General features: G+C 44.4%; 1 protein-coding gene and 1 pseudogene across 7 annotated transcripts in view; one reads left to right on the plus strand and one right to left on the minus strand.

Moving 5' to 3' along the window:
- RBFA (ribosome binding factor A) overlaps nt 1-18,130 on the minus strand; it is a 44,885-nt gene extending 26,755 nt beyond the window's left edge. For 3 of the 7 annotated variants that reach the window (XM_032422633.1, XM_032422632.1, XM_032422627.1), the window contains exons 1-4: nt 5,778-6,042; nt 5,609-5,639; nt 5,280-5,356; nt 3,200-3,296 (exon numbers count right to left, since the gene is read on the minus strand). The gene's annotated coding sequence lies outside the window, so the exon portion shown is untranslated. The other 4 variants (XM_032422630.1, XM_032422629.1, XM_032422628.1 and 1 more) reach the window with 4 other exon arrangements.
- LOC116643705 lies at nt 13,109-15,215 on the plus strand (annotated as a pseudogene).
- Nucleotides 18,131-18,138: the final 8 nt, after the last annotated feature.

Genomic DNA, 18,138 nt, shown 5'->3' on the forward strand with positions numbered 1-18,138 from the left:
GACTGCCCACCCCACCTTCCGACACCAGTCACAGGCACCAGGCTGCTCCCTGTGCTTCTGACCCACTGGCAGATTGGAGTTTCCAACCACCTCCTCCTTAGGTTCTTCGAACTCGCCAGAGCAGCTCACAGACCTCGGGGGCACTGCCTTGTGCTTCCCAGTTCCTTAAAGGATATGATAAAGGACACGAAGAGTGAGGTGCCAGACAACTGAGTTTCTGTCGTCATGGAGCTTGGGGCCGGCTCATCGTAGAAGAGTTGTTTCCCTAAGCGTGGAAGGTCTCCAGAAAGGACCAAAAAGCTGACCTCTTGGGTTTTTATGGAGGCTTCACTGCGTAGCCAGGATTGATGAAATCATTGGCCACTGGTGGAGTCAACCTGCATCCTCTCCCCTGAGGTCAGGGATGGGGCTGAAACTTCCAACCTCTGATCACAAGGTTGGTCCTCCTGGCAGCCCGCCCCGCCCTGGGGTGGGGTCCCAAAGTCACCTTCATTAAGACCATGTCACCTTTCTGGCTCGGAAGCATTTCCAGGAACTGGATAAAGACCAAATACATCAGGTATATTTTGATCATCTGAACAACCAAATACGTATTTCTCATAAATCACTGCAGTTACTCTTTAGATTTTCTAAATTACATCAACACTGGAATTCATTTTATTTCTTGGACAAATCCCTATAATACCTGAGGGCAACAGACCCACTCCTCTGAAGTTACCAATGTCTCCATCACGCCCACTTTCCTCCCTATCCTACTTGGGTCTTTATTTCTACCTTTCAGCTGTGGTGGCAGCCTCTCAGACGGCCTCCAAAGATCTCCCTCCTGTCAACCACGTCTTTGTGTGACCCCAACCCTGGTGCTTCAAGTAAAGAGAAGACAGCAGAAGCAATGGGAGGTCACCATGTGGGCTCTCTTTCTCCTATTCCTGGGGGAGGCCAGGGCCATGCTGGGAGACATCCCTGTGCAGACGCCCATGTGAGTGAGCTTGGAAGCAGATCTAAGAGACCTGCCAACAGCCTGGTGAGCAGGGAGGTGACCACAGCCCTGGCCAACCCTCCGTTAATGTTTCATAAGATCGTGGGCCAGAACCACCTGGGTAAGCCACTCCTGGATTCCTGACCCAAAAACCTGGGAGGTCATAGAGTTTGTTTTTACAGCCACTGAAATTTAGGTAATTTGTTATATATGCAGCAGTAACTAATTAGACCATTTTTTACTGTGAAAATAAAAGATAGGTTATTATCTGCCAAATGGATTAAATAAGGTTTTATGATCCTCGTTCCTAACTAAAGATATTTTTAATATTTTATAACTTTCCTCCACAAGGAAAACAAAGCAGGATTAGGTCTAGACAAGCTGGGCTCTGGGTTCAGACCAACCCCTCTGCTGGGCTGGGCTTTTCTCTGAAACTCACTTTCCTCAAACATAAAAGGAGGGCAACACACAGCCTTGCTGGTGGCCCCAACCACAAGAGAACATGTAGAGCCTGGAGAACCAACTGTAAGCTTTCAACGAACAGAAGTTACTAACATTTCAACCTGAACAATGTAGACATTTACCCAAGTCTCTAAAAATTAACAGACTACACCAAAAAGGGAGATTGAATTCATAAAACAGCATAATTTCTTTCTTTTTTATTTAAGATTTTTAAAAAATTTTATTTGACAGAGAGCGTGCACAAGCAGGGGAGAGGGGCAGAGGGAAAGTGAGAAGCAAACTCCCCACTGAGCAGGGAGCTCGATGAGGGGCTTGATCCCAGGACCCTGGGATCATGACCTCAGCCGAAGGCAGATGCTTAACCAACTGAGCTACCCAGGCACCCCCACAGTAGAATTTCTTAAAATCCTATTTTCTCATGTATCTTTCTCCCTTAACATTGGACAGATGGGCCCAATACCCCCCAAATTGTCCTCACTTCCCCAATGTGCAAGATTCGCCTCAAATCCACACCGCTAGCTTTGATCTTCTCTACAACCCCTGTCAAAGCCCACTGTCTCACTACCAGCAGTCCTGCTCCCTCCATGAGTCCAAAACCAAAGTCGTTTGTTCTCGGTCCCCCACACAGACCATGGGCCCAGATTCTGCACAAAAGAGGCTCAGAAAAAAAAAAAAAAGAGGCTCAGAAAATAGGCTGAAAAACAAGAATTCTCCTTAATGAGGGGTAGGTGGGAATGATCTAATCAGCACTTGACTAGATAAGGGACCTAAAAGGTTAGGATATGCCAAAGGGTTGCCGGATTCCTTGACAACGTTTGGGGTTCAGGGTTACTGAAAACAGCACCATTTTCACCTTTTACGTGTCCTTTCTCCAGTCACCAGGTATCAGCAAAGCCAATATAACTTAAAACCAATACTATCGTCTCAAGTACTAGCAAAAACAGGTGCTTTGAGAAATGGCCTGTCAGCGAACGCCTGGGTGGCTCAGTCGGTGAAGCGTCTGCCTTCCGCTCAGGTCATGATCCCAGAGCCTGCTTCTCCCTCTGCCCCTGCCACTCCCCCTGCTTGTGCTCGCACATTCTCTTTCTCTCTGACAAATAAATAAATACAATCTTAAAAAGAGAGAGAGAGAAATGGCCTGGCAGGGCTTGCTAAACACTGAAGAAAAAACTGAATTCATGTAAGGGAGTAAATTATACTAAAATCTGATATGGGTAGCTGAATCTTATCTACTTAAAGCTTAATCTGCCATTACTGGGCACCTGGGTGGCTCAGTCAGTTAAGCGTCTGCATTCAGCTCAGGTCATGATCTCAGGGTCTTGGGATCGAGTCCTGCATCGGGCTCCCTGTTCAGGGGGGATTCTGCTTCTCCCTCTCCCTGCTACTCCACCTGCTCCTGATCTCTCTCTCTCTCTCTGTCAAATAAATAAATAAAATGTTTTAAAAATATAAATAAATAAAATAAAGCTTAATCTGCCATTGCCTAGAGCTTAGAAAAATAGTAAATCCCTGTCCAAGTTGATCTTTAGATTCTGGCAGAGTCCCTGAAGCTGCCTTAAGTCCTCTCTCTCCAGGAGGCAGGTATAAATGAGGTCGGATTTTCCTTGCTAAATCTTTAGGATTGAGCAATGCAGGTCTGGATGGGTATTAGAATTCTACTTGGCCCACCTGTTCCAGGTGACGTCCAAGGTCACAGCCACACCCATATCGCAGAGTTTGATTTAGTCGCTGGCCCAGGCGACACCCCTGGGGCACATTTACCTTTTCAAAAGACCGCAGGGGCGCCTCGCTGGCTCAGTGGGTAGTGCAAGCGACTCGATCTCAGGTCAGTTCAAGCCCCAGGTGGGCGTGGAGCATACTTTAAAAAAAAAAGAAAAAAAAAGATAAAAACACCTTAGCCTCCGGAGCACCTACTTCACAGTAAACACCAGGGGTCACGGAGCGCAGCAATCGCGCACCTGCTCTCCGCCCCGCCCCAGGCCCCGCCCCAGCTCCACCTTCCGATGGCCCCGCCCTGAGTCCACAGGCCCCACCCTGAACCCACCCTTCACTCCGCTCCCAGGATGCCAGACCCACCCCTGAGGCCGCCCGGCCATGCCCTTAGCACAGCAAAAACGGCTTTTTTGGGAGGAATTGAAACTGAAGACAAGCAAGCTATGGCAAAAACCATACGCTGGTCCAACAAATTAGGAGAAAGTTGGACAAAGTCCCTTAGACAAAAGCAAGAGTTCAGGGTGACGACAGTTTGCCATCAGTTGGGTTGCAGGAAAAGCTGATTTCATCTTTTCCTGCTGGAGCCTGTAACTGATGATTCTTCAGGTTGATGTTCTTCCGTTAGGGTCTCTAATTGACAATTCTTCCTGTAATTGACCTTCCATGGGGGGCGGGGGAGCACCCCCTTCTGGCCTTCCTACTCCATTTTAGTGAAGTTTCCCTCTATTAATTTTCACATTTCTTAGTCAAAAATACTATCTCGGGAGATGTCTGGGCTAATTATGTTTTTTTTTTTTAATAGACTAAATGGTACTAGTAAGACAGGTAATGGGTCGCTTAAAGCCGCGTCTTTAGGAAACTGTGTCATTGGGTCCTGGCTTCACTTGCCACCTCTACTGTGATGGTTCTCCAGTTTTTACGCCCTCTCTCACGGAACTCTGGAAGCTGCCTAACTACCCTCTCCTCATGGACTCCCTTTGCTCTCTTTTTCCCCATACATGGCAGCCTAGGTGATTGACAAATACATAAAGCTGGTATGTTCACTGCCAGCTAAAGCCCCTTGGCAGCTCACCTTGCTCATATGGTCAAGTCCAAAATCCTGAGCACAGCCTCCGAGGCCTCCATTCCCTGGCCTGCCCACCTCTGCAAACCCCTTGTGTGTTCCTATCGTCAGCTGCATATCTTCTGCCAGGTGCCCCAAACTGCCAGGCTGCTGGCCCTGGACTTGTTCCCAGGTTGCCTGGACCCAAACCCAGCCCTTCCCCTAGTCCTCATTCATCTTTTTTTTTTTTTATTTTAATTTTTTTTTTTTTTTTTTTTTTTTTTGCGAGAGAGAGAATGAGAGAGAGCACGAGAGGGAGGAGGGTCAGAGGGAGAAGCAGACTCCCTGCTGAGCAGGGAGCCCGATGTGGGACTCGATCCCGGGACTCCAGGATCATGACCTGAGCCGAAGGCAGTCGCTTAACCAACTGAGCCACCCAAGCGCCCAGTCCTCATTCATCTTGCAGGTCATCCCTTGGCGGGAAGGCTTTTCCCAACTACCTGCTGAATGTGCTCACCCTGGACTCTCCCCCATAGGACTCCGTCATGGATCCAAGTTAAATGTATGATTTTCTGGTAAGATCAGGCCTTCTGCTAGACCCCGCTCCATGAAGGCAGGGACTCAGACATGTTGAAGTCCATTTCAAGCATTCCTGTCCAGCACACATATGTGCTCAATAAAGATTTGCTGAATAACTAAGGAATGAATGATATGCGAAGGAAGGAAAGTTTCCCAAAACAGAACTGCCCAGAACGTACAGACTGAAAGAGGACATGGAGTTTTACTATTTCTTTTCTTTTTCTTTTTTTTAAGATTTTATTTATTTGACAGAGAGAGACACAGCGAGAGAGGGAACACAAGCAGGGGGAGTGGGAGAGGGAGAAGCAGGCTTCCCGTGGAGCAGGGAGCCCGATGCAGGGCTCAATCCTAAGACCCTGGGATCATGATCCGAGCCGAAGGCAGACGCTTAACAACTGAGCCACCCAGGCACCTGGAGTTTTACTATTTCTATCTCAAGATCATAACAAAGCTCTTAAGCCAGGATTGACTTGCAAAAAATGAAATTACCAGTATCCAAATACCCACCCTAAGTGCTCTATCAACTTCAGTCCAGCAAGAATCCAAACTGCCCCAGAATCCCTGCTGTGTTCAGTTGGAAGTCACTATAGTAAAAAAAAGTAAGAATTTGATAAAAACCGGCTTTAACTTTATTACTAAATGCACACAAAAGTATTTATAACATGTGTGAGTTATAAAAATAGTAATAAAATGAACCCGTTATGTGTTATATATATGTATATATTCCTTAGTGTATTAAGAAATATACCATTCCCGTTACTTTTGAAGTTTTTTGTGTCACTCCCCGTGGCTCCAGAGCTAACCCCTACTTTGAATTTAGTGATATACAGGCATACCTCGGAGATACTCCGGGTTTGATTCCAAACCCTGCAATAAAGCAAGTATCACAATAAAGCAAGTCAAGTGATTTTTTTTTGTTTCCCAGTGCATATAAAAATTATGTTTACACCATACTGTAGTCCATTAACTATGCAAGAGCATTGTGTGTAAAAAAAATGTACATACCTTAATTTTAAAATACTTTATTCCAAAAAATGTTAACCACCACCTGGGCTGTGAGTTGTAATCTTTTTGCTGGTGGAGGGTCTTGTCCCGATGTTGGTGGCTGCTGAAGGCTGGGTGGCCATGGCAATTTCTTAAAACAAGACAACAATGAAGTTTGCCACATCAATTGGCTACTCCTTTCACAAACAATTTCTTTGTGGCACTCGAAGCTATTTGATAGCATTTTACCCACAGCAGAACTTTTTTCAAAACTGGAGTCAACCCTCTCAAATCCTACAGTCTTATCAACTAAACGTATGTAATATTCTAAATCTGTTGTTGTCATTTCAACAATTTTCACAGCATCTTCACCAGGAGTAGATTCCATCTCAAAAAACCCATTTCTTTCTTCATCTATAAGAAGCAACTTCCTGGAGTGCCTGGGTGGCTTTCGGTTAAGCATCCAACTCTTGATTTCGACTCAGGCCATGATCTGGGGTTGGTGGATGGAGCCCCACACTGGGCTCTGCACTCAGTGCTCTCTCTCCCTCTGCCCCTGCCCCTCTCCCCTACCGCTCATGGGTGTGTGCTCTCTCCCTAAAAAAGAAAAAAGCAGCAACAACTCCCCACCCATTCAAGTTTTATCATGAGACCGCAGCAATTCAGTCCCATCTTCAGGCTCACTTCTAACTCTAGTTCTCTTGCTATTTACACCACATCTGCAGCGACTTCCTCCACTGACGTCCTGAACTCCTCAAACTCAACCATGAGGGCTGGAATCAACATCTTCGAAACTCCTGTTAATGTTGATATTTTGACCTCTTCCCTAAATTTTAATTCCAGGGCTGTCTGGGTGGCTCAGTCGGTTAAGCCACCAACTCTTGGTTTTGGCGGAGGCCATGATCCCAAGGTCATGAGATCAAGCCCCACATCGGGCTCCTCACTCACCAGGGAGATGGCTTGAGATTCTCTCCCTCCCTCCTTCTGTATGCTTCCCCCCACCCAGCAAGCACACGCGCTCTCTCTCTAAAAATAAATAAATATATATTTTTTTTAAATGTTAATTCCACTATAGTTAGCATACAGTGTTAGTTTCAGGTGTACAATATAGTGATCTCAACAGTTCTTTATATTACTCAGCGCTCATCAAGTGTACTCTTCATCCCCATCACCTATTTCACCCATCCCCCACCCACCTCCCCTCTGGTGACCATCAGTGTGTTCTCTATAGTTAAGAATGTTTTGGGAATGGGGCACCTGGGTGGCTCAGTCATTAAGCATCTGCCTTCGGCTCAGGTCATAATCCCAGGGTCCTGGGATCGAGCCCCACATTGGGCTCCCTGCTCAGCAGGAAGCCTGCTTCTCCCTCTCCCACTCACCCTGCTTGTGTTCCTGTTCTCGCTCGCTCTGTCAAATAAATAAATAAAATCTTCAAAAAAAAAAAAAAAAAGAATGTTTTGGGGCTCCTGACTGGCTCAGTTGGAAGAGCATGTGACTCTTGATCTCCGGGTCATAACTTTGAGCCTCATGTTGGGTATAGAGATTACTTAAATAAATGAACTTAAAAAAAAAAAAAAAAAGAGCGTTTTTTCAGGTTGTCTTTTTTCCCCTTGTTTTTTTTTTTTTTTTTTAAGATTTTATTTATTTATTTGAGAGAGAATGAGAGAGACAGAGAGAGCACGAGCAGGGGGAGGGACAGAAGCAGACTCCCCACTAAGCAAGGAGCCTGATGCGGGGCCCAATCCCAGGACCCCAGATCACGACCTGAGCCGAAGGCAGATGCCCAACTGAGTGAGCCACCCAGGTGCCCCACCCCCTTTGTTTCTTACGTTCTACATATGAGTGAAGTTATACGGTATTTGTCTTTCTCTGGTTTATTTCACTTAGCATCATACTCTCTAGATCCATCCATGTTGTTGCAAATGGCAATATTTTAATGGCTTTTTAATGGCAGAATAACATTCCATTGTGTATATAACACATCTTCTTTATCTATTCACCTATTGATGGACACTTGGGCTGCTTCTGTAGTTTGGCTATTGTAGATAATGCTGCAATAAACGTAAGAGTGCATATATCCCTTTGAATTTGTTTTCATATTCTTTGGGTAAATACCCAGTAGTGTGATTCCTAGATCATTGAGTATTTCTATTTTTAATTTCTTGAGAAACCTCCATACTGTCTTACAGAGTGGCTACACCAGTTTGCATTCCCACCAACAGTACACGAGGGTTCCTCTTTCTCCACATCCTTGTCAACACTTGCTGTTCTTTGTCTTCCTGAGTTTAGCCATTCTGACAGGTATGAGGTAACATCTCATTGTGGTTTTGATTTGCATTTCCCTGATGATGAGTGATACTGAGTATCTGTTCATGTGTCTGTTGGCCGTCTGTTTGTCTTCTTTGGAGAAATGTCTGTTCATGTCTTCTGCCCATTTTTAAATTGGATTATTTGGGTTTTCTTGGTATTGAGTTATATAAGTTCTTTACGTATTTTGGATACTAACCCTTTATTGGATATGTCATTTGCAAATATTTTCTCCCATTCAATAGGTTGCCTTTTAGTTTCGTTGGTCGTTTCCTTTGCTGTGCAGAAGCTTTTTATTTTATTTAAATTCAATTACTTAACATATAGTCTATTATTAGTTTCAGGGGTAGAGTTCAGTGATTCTTCAGTTGCATATGACACCCAGTGCTCACTACATCATGTGCCCTCCTTAATGCCCATCCCCCCCACCCCCTCCCCTCCAGCAATCCTCAATTTGTTCCCTATAGTTAAAAGTCTCTTATGGTTTGTCTCCTCTCTAATTTCATCTTATTTTTTCCCCCTCTCTTCCCCTATGATCCTCTGTTTTGTTCCTGAAGCTTTTTATTTTTATGTAGTCCCAATAGTTTGTTTTTGCTTGTGTTTCTCTTGCCTCAGAAGACATATCTAGAAAGATGTTGCTATGACAAATACAGAAATTACTGTCTGTGCTCTCTTCTAGGATTTTTATAGTTTCAGGTCTCACATTTAGGTCCTTAATCCATTTTGAGTTTATTTTTGTGTATGGTATAAGAAAGTGGTCCAGTTTTCCCAACACCATTTTTTGAAGAGACTGTCTTTTTCCCATTGCATAGTCTTTCCTCCTTTGTTGAAGATTAATTGACCATGTAAGTATGGGTTTATTTCTGGACTTTATTCTGTTCCATTGATCTATGTGTCTATTTTTGTGCCAGTAACATACTGTTTTGATTACTACAGTTTTGTAATATAACTTGAAGTCTGGAATTGTGATATCTCTGGTTTTGTTTTTTTCTTTTTTTAAAAAAAGATTTTATTTATTTATTTGAGAGAGAGAGCATGAGGGGGGTAGGGTCAGAGGGAGAAGCAGACTCCCCACTGAGCAGGGAGCCCGATGCGGGACTCGATCCTGGGACTCCAGGATCATGACCTGAGCTGAAGGCAGTCGCTTAACCAACTGAGCCACCCAGGCGCCCCTTGTTTTTCTTTTTTTTAAAGATTTTATTTATTTATTTGACAGAGAGAGACACAGCGAGAGAGGGAACACAGGCAGGGGGAGTGGGAGAGGGAGAAGCAGGCTTCCCGCTGAGCAGAGAGCCCGATGCGGGGCTCGATCCCAGGACCCTGGGATCATGACCTGAGCCGAAGGCAGACGCTTAACGACTGAGCCACCCAGGTGCCCCTGTTTTTCTTTTTCAAGACTGCTTTGGCTACCTGGGGTCTTTTGCGGTTCCAAACAAATTTTAGGATTGTTTGTTCTAGTTCTGTGAAAAACGCTGTTGGTATTTTGATAGGGATTGCATTAAATCTGTAGATTGCCTTGGGTAGTATAGACATTTAGTAATATTTTTTCTTCCAATCCATGAGCATGGAATGTCTTTCCATTTTTGTGTATCATCTTCAATTTCTTTTACTAAGGTTTTATAGTTTTCAGAGTACAGGTCTTTTGAGAAACCTCCTAGGTTTTTTATTTCTAGATATTTTATTATTTTTGGGAATCACAAATGATCTTAATGGCATCTAGAATAGTGAATCCTTGGAGCGCGTGGGTGGCTCATTCAGTTGAGTGTCCGACTTGGTTTTTGCTCAGGTCATGATCTCAGGGTCGTGCGATTGAGCCCTACACCAGGCTCTGTGCTTGGCACGGAGTCTGCTTGAGATTCTTTCCCTCTCCATCTCGCTCCCCCTCTGCTCCTCCCCCAGCTTGTGCTCTCTCTCTAAAATTAATAAAAAAAAATTTTTTTTTTTTTTTTAGTTTATTTATTTGACAGAGAGAGACACAGCGAGAGAGGGAACACAAGCAGGGGGAGTGGGAGAGGGAGAAGCAGGCTTCCCGCCGAGCAGGGAGCCCGATGCGGGGGCTCAGTCCCAGGACCCTGGGATCATGACCTGAGCTGAAGGCAGACGCTTAATGACTGAGCCACCCAGGCACCCCTAAAATAAATAAAATCTTTAGAATACTGAATCCTTCCCAGAAGATTTTCAATTTCCTTTGCCCACATCCATCAGAAGAATCACTATCTATGGCAGATATAGCCCTACAAAATGTATTTAATAAGATCTGAAAGTTGAAATCACTCCTTGATCTTTGGTCTACAGAATGGATGTTGTGTTAACAGTCATGAAAATAACACTAATCTCGTTGCACATATCCATCCGAGCTCTTGGGTGATCAGGGGTACTGTCAATGAGCAACAACATTTTAAAAGGAATCTTTTTTTTCTGAGGGGTAGGTTTCAACAGTGGGTTTAAAATATTCAGTAAACCATGTTGTAAACAGATGCGCTGTTATCCAGGCTTTGTTGTTGCATTTCTAGAGCATAGGCCCAGTAGATTTAGCTTAAGGGCCCTAGGATTTTCAGAATGGTCATTGGCTCCAACTTAAGGTCACCAGGTACTTGAGCCCCTAACCAGAGAGTCAGCCTACCCTTTGAAGCTTTCAAGTCAGGCATTGACTTCTCTTTTCCAGCTGAGAAAGTCCTAGAGATGGCATCTGCTTCCAATAGAAGACTGCTTCATCTACATTGACTTCTCTTTTCCAGCTGAGAAAGTCCTAGAGTCGGCATCCGCTTCCACTAGAAGACTGCTTCATCTACATTGAAAATCTGTTGGTTAGTTGTCTCAGCTGGATCTTCTGGAGAACTTTCTGCAGCTTCTACATCAGCACTTACTGCTTCATCTTATACTTGTATGCTATGGAGATGATTTCTCTCCTGAAACCTCATGATCCGACCTCTGCCAGCTTCAGATTTTTCTTCTGCAGCTCCTCACCTCTCTCAGCCTTCATAGAATTGAAGAGAGTTAGGGCCTGGCTCTGGTTTAGGCTTTGGCTTAAGAGAATGCTGTGGCTGGTTTCATCTTCTGTCCAGACCAAACTTTCTCTATATCAGCAATAAAGCTATTTTGCTTTCTTATTGTTTGTGCATTCACTGGAGTAGATCTTTTTAATTTCCTTCAAGAACTTTCCTTTGCATTCACAACTAGGCTGTTTGGTACAAAGAGGCCTAGCTTTTGGCCTATCTCAGCTTTCACCATGCCTTTCTTACTAAGCTTAATCATTTCTAACTTTTTTTATAAAGATTTTAATTATTTACTTGACAGCAAGAGAGCCAGAGAGCAGAAGCAGGGGAAATGGCAGAGGGAGAGGGAAAAACAGGCTTCCTGCTGAGTAGGGAGCCCGATATGGTACTCAATCCCAGGACCCCAGGATCATGACCTGAGCCCAAGGAAGACAGTTAACCAACTGAGCCCCCATTTCTAACTTTCGATTTAAAGTGAGAGTTGTGTGACTCTTCCTTTCCATTGAACACTTAGAGGCCATTGTGGGTTATTAATTGGCCTAATTTCAATATTGTCTCAGGGAATAGGGAGGCCTGAGGAGAGGGAGAGAAATGGGGAATGGCCAGTGGGTAGAACAGTCAGAATACAGACATTTACATATTAAGTTCACCATCTTACATTGTAACTGAACCCAAGTTCGTCAGCCCAATGAGCAGCAAAGACAATCACTGAGATATCAAGTATGCAGCAAGGAGAGAGTTTATTTGCGAGGCAGCCAAACAAGGAGATAGGAAAACCCTCCCATCCACCTCCCCAAAGGAGGAGAGTCAGAGAAATTTACACATAAAAAAGGTCTGGGTAAAAGTCCACCTGTGCTTAATCGTCTACACCTGCGATTAGTCTCATTGACCCTTGGTTACTGCTTTCAATATGAGCACAGCGCGTGGTGCCTCAACACGATTACGAAAGTAACATCAGAGATCACTAGTCACAGATCACCATAACAAATATCATAATAATGAAAACATCTGGAATATTGCGAGAACTACCAAAATATAAGAGACAGGAAGTGAGCAGATGCTGTTGGAAAAATTGCCACAAACCTTCAACTTCTAAAAAACGCAGTATCTGTGAAGTGCAATAAAATGAGGTGTGCCTACAGATAAAGGATAGAGGTAGAATTAGCCTAAACAATATATGGTTTGGTTTGACATAGTTTTGAATTTTATGTTCAGGATTTATACCTTATGTAGTCTTTGGTGACCTGTTTTTTTCCTAAGCTCATCACTATGTGGAGGCTCAGTCATTCATCTACATAGTGTCAACAAGTACATCTCAGTTTATCTATTTCTCTGCAGTTGGATAATTGCATTTCTCTTAGTATAAATAAGGTTGAGCATTGGCCATGTTCACAGAGAACATGCTCTATACATTTGAGGGTTTCTCCCAAGAGTTCAACTCTGGTCCCTTTAGCAGGCCTGGACATAGGGATTTCTGCAGCTAAGCAAACTTAGTCCTGGGTGACAGGTTCTTTCCCTTCCTGACCATACCCCACCCAGAGGGAGGGGTCCTTTCAGAACTCCTTTGCTTGGCTTGAGGTGGGGTGGAAACACCCCTTTCCTCTCCAAAGGGAAGAAAATGAAAATGGAAATACACAGCACTCCACAATTTCCTCCAAAGAAATGATGTCACATTGTTCCCCAACATATTTCCTCACCTCCTCTTATATATCCTGAGGATTGACGGACAAAGAATGTGTAAACTATTCTTTCCTCTGCAAAATCTGGAGGAAGCTGGTCTGGTTTCTTGCTTTGAAACATGTAAGCATTTTATTTTTTCCTTTTATTTTTTTTAAAGATTTATTTATTTGAGAGAAAGAGAGCAGGTGCGCACGTGAGCAGGGGGTGGGACAAAGGGAGAGGGAGAGAGAACCTCAAGCAGACTCCCCACTAAGCGTGGAGCCCCACTTGGGGCTCAATCTCACAACCCTAAGATCATGACCTGAGCTGAAATCAAGAGTCAGGCACTCAACCGACTGAGCCCCCCCAAGCGCCTCTCTCTTGCCACTTCTATTCAATATTGTACTGCATGTCTTAGCCAGGGCAGCTAGGCAAGAAAATAATGAAAAGTATCCAGATTAGAAAAGAAGTAAAACTGTCCTGGGGAAATTTAAATCGCGCCGGCCGGCTGCATGAGCCACACCGTCTTTGGGGTGATCCGTGGTGGACGTTTTGAGGGCAGCTGTCCCGCAGCCTGCACGCCCCGGACCGCCTCCTGTGGAAGCCTGAGCCGGCCGTGTAGCTTTCTCCCTTTGTCTCATAACCATGTCCACCAACGAGAATGCTAATTCACCAGCTGCCCGCCTTAACAGATTCAAGAACAAGGGGAAAGACAGTACAGAAATGAGGCGGTGCCGAATAGAAGTTAATGTGGAGATGAGGAAAGCTAAGAAGGATGACCAGATGCTGAAAAGGAGAAACGTAAGCTCATTTCCTGATGAGGCTACCTCTCCACTGCAGGAAAACCCCAACAACCAGGGCACTGCACATTGGTCTGTTGATGACATTGTCCAAGGCATAAATAGCAACAATTTGGAAAGCCAGCTCCAGGCTACTCAAGCTGCCAGGAAACTGATTTCTAGGGAAAAACAGCCCCCCATAGACAACATAATCCGGGCTGGTTTGATTCCAAAGTTTGTGTCCTTCTTGGGCAGAACTGATTGTAGTCCCATTCAGTTTGAATCTGCCTGGGCTCTCACTAACATTGCTTCTGGGACATCAGAACAGACCAAGGCTGTGGTAGATGGAGGTGCTATCCCAGCATTCATTTCTCTGTTGGCATCTTCCCATGCCCACATCAGTGAACAAGCTGTATGGACTCTAGGAAACATTGCAGGTGATGCAGGTCAGTTTTTTGAGACTTGGTTATCAAGTACAGTGCAGTTGACCCACTATTGACTCTCCTTGCAGTTCCTGATATGTCATCTTTAGCATGTGGTTACTTACGTAACCTTACTTGGACACTTTCAAACCTTTGTCCCAACAAGAATCCTGCACCCCCATTAGATGCTGTTGAGCAGATTCTTCCTACCTTAGTTTGTCTCCTGCATCATGATGATCCAGAAGTATTGGCAGATACCTGCTGGGCCATTTCCTACCTTACTGATGGTCCAAATGAATGGATTGAAATGGTTGTGAAAACAGGAGTTGTGCCCCAGCTTGTGAAGCTTCTAGGAGCTACTGAATCACCCATTGTGACTCCTGCGCTAAGAGCCATAGGAAATATTGTCACTGGGACAGATGAACAGACTCAGGTTGTAACAGATGCAGGAGCACCTGCTGTTTTTCCCAGCCTCCTAACGAACCCCAAAACTCATATTCAGAAGGAAGCTACGTGGACAATGTCAAACATCACAGCTGGTCGCCAGGACCAGATACAGCAAGTTGTGAATCATGGATTAGTCCCGTTCCTCGTTGGTGTTCTCTCTAAGGCAGACTTCAAGACACAAAGGAAGCTGTCTGGGCTGTGACCAACTATACAAGTGGTGGGACAGTTGAACAGATTGTATACCTCATTCATTGTGGCATAATAGAACCACTGATGAACCTCTTAACTGCAAAAGACACCAAAATTATTCTGGTTATTCTGGATGCCATTTCAAACATCTTTCAGGCTGCTGAGAAACTAGGTGAAACTGAGAAACTTAGTATAATGATTGAAGAACGTGGAGGTTTGGACAAAATTGAAGCTCCACAAAACCATGAAAATGAGTCTGTGTACAAAGCTTCATTAAACTTGATTGAGAAGTATTTCTCTGTAGAGGAAGAGGAAGATCAGAATGTCGTGCCAGAAACTACCTCTGAAGGCTATACGTTCCAAGTTCAGGATGGCACTCCTGGGACCTTTAACTTTTAGATTGTACAGCCGAGGCAGAAAGTTGTTTGTTGTGTGCTCTGTTTGGCAGAAGTTTGTCTTACTGTTTCTCTACTAAGAACCCTTTTTAAATGTGTTTTGTTATTGTAGCACTTTTTACAACGAAACTACTTGACCAGTTCCAAACTGTACAACCTCTATGAAGCTCCTCCTCTCAATGGGTTTCTTATTTCTATGTGGAATCTCCTCTCTTGCAGTGTCCTGTAAATAAAGATTAAATTCCACTCTTTTCTTTAAAAAAAAAGTAAAACTGTCCCTATTTGCACATGACATGATCTTGTACATAGAGAATCCTAGGGTGCCTGGGTGGCTCAGTTGGTTGAGCAGCTGTCTTCAGCTCAGGTCATGATCCTGGGGTCCTGGGATGGAGTCCAGCATTGGGCTCCCTGCTTGGTGGGAAGCCTGCTTCTCTCTCTCCCTCTGCCCCTCACCCTGCATGTGCACTCGCTCTCTTTCTGACAAATAAATAAATGGATTCTTAAAAAAAAAAAAAAAGAATAAAATACTTAGGAATAAATTTAATCTCCTCCCCTAAAAAAAAATGCAAGATGTGAACACTGGAAAATATAAAAGTTATAGAAATAAAGAAGACCTAAGTAAAGGGAAAGACATCCTATGCCCATAGAAGACTTAACATTAAGATGGCAATACAGTGCTCTCTAAATTGATGTACAGAGTCAGCACAATCCCTATCAAAATCCCAGCTGCCCTTTTTGCAGAAACTGACAAGCTAATCCTAAAGTTCATATGGAAACGCAAGAGACCCAGAATAGCCAAACCAATCATGAAAAGGAATAAAGTTAGGGGACTCGTACTTCCTAATTTCAAGACTTACTACAAAGCTACACTGATCAAGACAGTGTGGTACTGACATAAGGTTAGACATACAAATCAATGGAATAGAATTGACAATCCGGAAATAAATCCTTACATTTGAAGTCCACTGATTTCCAACAAAAGTGCCAAGACAACTTGACAGGGAAAGAATAATCTTCGCAACAAATGGTGCCAGAACAGTGGATATCCACATGGAAAAGAATGAAGTTGGACACCTAACACCAACATACACAAAAGTTAACTCAAAGTGATCATAGACCTAAATGTAAAAGTTAATGGGGGCACCTGGCTGGCTCAGTCCGTGGAGCATGCAACGCTTGATCTCCAGGTCATGAGTTCAAGTCCCACGCTGAGCCTAGAGCTTACTTAAAAAAAAGAAGTTAAAACTATAAAACTCTTAGAAGAAAGCAGAATATTCACAACCTTGAGTTAGGCAATGCTTTCTTAGATATGACACCAAACGCACAAGCAACAAAAGGAAAAATAAACTGGAACTAATGAAAATTTAAAACTTTTGTGCTGCAAATGATACCAATAAAAAGTGAAAAGTCAATCAACAGAATGGAAAAAATATTTTAAAAACATGTATCTAATGAAAACTCTTAAAACTCACTAATAAAGATAACTAATCCAATTTTTTAAATGGGCAAAGGATATGAACAGACATTTCTCCAAATGGAGAATAAGTATATGAAAAGATGCTCTATAGACTGCTAACCATTATGGAAATACAAGTCAAAATGACAATTATCACTCCACATCGACCACGAGCCGTAATAAAAAATACACAAATAACAAGTAGGCAAAGATGTGGAGAAATCAAACCCCTCACGCTTTGCTGTTGGGAATGTTAAAAGGTGCAGCCTAGGGGCACCTGGGGGGCTCAGTAGGTGAAGCGTCTGCTTCTCCCTCTCCTTCTGCCCCTCCCCCTCCACTTGTGCTCTCCCTGGCTCACTCTCTCAGATAAATAAAATCTAAAAAAAAAAAAAAAAAGTGCAGCCACTTTTAAAAACATTTTGGCAATTCCACAAAATGTTAAACACAGTTATCATAAGACCCAGGCATTCCACACATATATACCCAGAAAAATGAAAACTTAAATCCATAAAAAAACTTACACAGATGTTTGCAGCAGCATTATGCATAATGGTCAGAAAGTGGAAACAGCCAAATGTCAATTAGCTGATGGATAAATAAAATGCATATATCCATACAATGGAATATTAACCAGCAATAAAAAGGACTAAATCCTGATGCCCACTACACTATGAGCTTTAAGATGATGCTGAAAGAAAGAAGTCGGTCACAGAAGACTCCATCGTGTATGCTTCCACTTAGATGAAATGTCTAGTTAGTGGTTACCAGAGGATGAAGGGAAGAAGGGAACTGGGAATTTTTCCAGGATGATGAAAACTTTCTGAAATTAGATTGTAGTGGTGGTTCTGCAACTCTTAAGAAAACCACCTTCACTTAAAGGAGTGAATCTTACAGTATGTATATGATCCTCAAATAAGCTTGTTAACAAAAAAGATGCATCTGGAGGTGGATACGGGTGATGGTTGAATAATAACTTCTATATTATATGTATTTTATACAATAACTTATGCCTTAGCTTGGAGAACCCTTCTGTTGACAAACTGGTTTGACAAGTAAATCAACTGTATATATGTCTGGAAAGCATGATTGCCATGATTAATTTCAGGGGACTTGGTGTGGAGTAAACAGGACAAGTCCTTCTTCAGCGATGTCATCCTCTCTGCCCAGCGGTCTTCTGTCCCCAGGTCACAGGGGTCCTCTGTCTCCAGTCCCCCCCAATCCCAGGGGTCCTGTGTCCAGTCCCCCTTCCCCCCAATCCCAGGAATCCTGTGTTCAGTCCCCCTTTCCCCCCAGTCCCAGGGACCCTCTCTGTCCAGTGTCCCCCCCCCCCCCATCCCAGGGGTCCTCTCTGTCCAGTGTCCCCCTCCGACCCAGCCACAGGGGTCCTCTCTGTCCAGTCCCCCCTCCCCCCCAGTCACAGGGGTCCTCTCCATCCGGACCCGAACCCCGCCTCGTTGGTCCGCTCAGCCAGCTGCCCCCTCCGCACCCCCGGGTCGCCGTGGCGCCGCGGTGAAGCTGGGTCTCTCCGACGGCCCCGACTGGGACTGACAACAAGTCCGGTGAGGCCGGGCCCCTCGTGACCGCGGCGGCACCTCGGAAAACCTAACCCCCGGGGTCCGCGCGGAGACCACCTACCCGCACGCGCACCGTCCCCGCGCTGACTGGAGCCCAGCGCCTCTGGCGTCACGCCCCTCCCAGCGCCGGGCGCGCTTCCCACGTCGGCGGACGCGCG

The sequence above is a fragment of the Phoca vitulina genome, unplaced genomic scaffold, assembly GCF_004348235.1.
Source record: "Phoca vitulina isolate PV1807 unplaced genomic scaffold, GSC_HSeal_1.0 scaffold27, whole genome shotgun sequence".
Classification (NCBI taxonomy): Eukaryota; Metazoa; Chordata; class Mammalia; order Carnivora; family Phocidae; genus Phoca; species Phoca vitulina.